A 2,500-nucleotide genomic window follows, 5' to 3' on the forward strand; every position below is an offset into this window, starting at 1 on the left:
CGTTTGACTAAAAATGTTTGTTTTTCAAAGCATAGGTTATGTTACCACCATTTTTGAAAGTTAATAGAAATGAGGAGCTTGGTTCGAAGGAGTGTTTTTGCTACTGGAACGGTAGAAATCAAGTTATTCTGTTAATAGTATCATCAAACTATCCATAAAAACCCGTGTGAGTGAAACAATAGTCTTTTTAAAATACATGTTATGTGACCACTATTTTTCAAAGTCTACAATAAAAGAGGAACTTTGTTCGTAAGAGTGCTTTTGCCATTATTTTGTTAAAAATCATGTTATTTTTTTAAGAGAACCACTAAACTACCCGTAAAAACCCAAATGACTGAAAAAGAAGTCTTTTAAAAACAGGTTATATTGCCACAGATACACAAAACAAGAAAGAGAAACAGGTAATTAAACGAGATAGATAAACAAATAACAGAAAAAAGAAACAGGTAATAAAACGAGATAGATACATAGACAAAAAGAAAGAGAAACAGGTGATAAAAGGAGATAGATAGACAAATAACAAGAGAAAGAAGCAGATAATAAAAAGAGATAGATAGGCAAACAGGAGAGAGAAACAGGTAATTAAACGATATAGATAGACAAACAAGGAAAAGAAACAGGTGATAAAACGAGATAGACAGACAGACAAGAAAGAGACATTTAAAAAGAGATAAAAAAAAAAATGACAGGAAAAAGGAGAAAGTAAATAAGAGACAAAGCAGATAACAGGAAAGATGAAGTTGAAAATAGGACAGATAAACAGATAAGACGGTACACGTTCCTTGACCTTACCATCACTAAGGAACCCCAGAATAGGACCCTTGTGTGTCTCAGCCTCAAGGACAAAGGACAAGGGACAATGGTGTGTACAGTGCAGGGAAAACACTCCAAGGCGATCAGTCTGTCCAGGAACCACCACCACCACCACCACCACCACCACAACGCAACACAACACAACACAATACAACACTCCTTCTCTCTCAATGATTTTATGTTTTGTAAGGTTAATGTGCTTTTTGGTTAGGTTAGGTTAGGTTTAGTTAGGTTAGGTTGGGTTAGGTTAGGTTAGGTTAGGTTAGGTTAGGTAGAATTTACTTTTCCCTCTTTCCTGTGATCTGTTTTTTTCTCTTTTTCCTCTTTTCTGTGATCTGTTTTTCTTTTTTTTCTTTCATCTCTTTTACTCATCTTTTTTGTCTTTATTTACATTTTTCCTCATTTCTGTTTTTCTTTTTTTAATCTGTTTATCTTTCCCATGTACTATTTCTTTCTTTTATTTACTATTTTTCTCTTTCTTGTTATCTTTGTCTTTTTTATCTATTTCTCTTTCCTATCTGTTTATCTTTCTTCTTTCTTACTTGTTTCTCTTTCCTCTTATCTATTCATCTCTTTTTATGTGTTTATCTTTCCTGTTATCTGTTTATCTGTCTCATTTTACCTCTTTATCTTTTTTTCTTTTATGTTTGTCTTTTTTCTACTTTTATTTCTCTCTCCTGTTATCTGTTTATCTTTTTTTAATCTATTTCTCTTTCGTCTCTGTTTATTTGTATACTTTTTACTTGTTTATCATTCGTGTTATCTATTTGTCTCTTATCTACTTTTTTTCTCTCTTCCCTGTTATTTTTTATCTCTTTTTTTGTCTTTCTATTTTTGTTATCTGTTTATCTGTCTCTATTGCCTGTTTTCCTTTTCTCTTATCTTTCTATGTGTCTCCCTTTCTTATCTGTCTCTTTCCCCTCTTTTATTGTTTTATTTTACGTCATTTTATTTATCTGTCATCTGTTTACCTATTCTCTCTCTCTACCTATTCAATTAACCTGTTTTTCTTTCCCCCAATGTCATCTCGTTAACTCTCGTCTCTTTCACCTTTTTCACCTGTCTTGTTTATCGACGTGTCTTCTCTATTTCATCTATTTTTCATCTGTCATCTCCTTTATCTCTTTCATCTTTTCTTCTATTCTATTCTATCTATCTTTCACCTGTCTTGTTTATCTACCTGTCTTCTTTATTTCATCTGTCTCATTATTATCTTCTTTCTCTGTCATCTCTTCATCTCTTTCATCTTTTCCTATTCTATTCTTTCTATTTCCTATTTACCTGTCATTTCCTTTACCTTTTTTTCTTTACCTGTTCTTTCTTTATCCATTGTTATCAGTTCCTTCCCTTTCCTTCTTTCTTTTCATTATGTATTGGTTTCTAAGAGTGAGCGAAAGTTTTCATAATTTTGCTGGTCTTGTGTTTCATATTCGTGTTTCCTTGTTTCCTTTCCGCACCGCCAGTCGTGTTTTGAAGGATTGAGCGTAAGGCTATTGTGAGTTATTTGCCATTATTGTCCTCCCTGCTTTGTGTTTGAATCTCTCTCTCTCTCTCTCTCTCTCTCTCTAATAGTCTTGTTTGGGTCGAGGATAGCAAAGTCTCTCAATCTCTTCAATACTGAGACGCATTTTTACCTTAAGTTTTGTGTATGATGAGACCATTTTGTTTACATTACGAAGGGTCTATT

At 33.0% G+C, this 2,500-nt stretch overlaps 1 protein-coding gene across 1 annotated transcript in view; it reads left to right on the plus strand.

The window, feature by feature from the left end:
• Nucleotides 1-2,500, plus strand: part of LOC123509429 — a 158,115-nt gene that overhangs the window by 42,663 nt on the left and 112,952 nt on the right. The gene's annotated exons all lie outside the window — the stretch shown is intronic.

This window comes from Portunus trituberculatus, chromosome 3 (genome assembly GCF_017591435.1).
Source record: "Portunus trituberculatus isolate SZX2019 chromosome 3, ASM1759143v1, whole genome shotgun sequence".
Lineage (NCBI taxonomy): Eukaryota > Metazoa > Arthropoda > Malacostraca > Decapoda > Portunidae > Portunus > Portunus trituberculatus.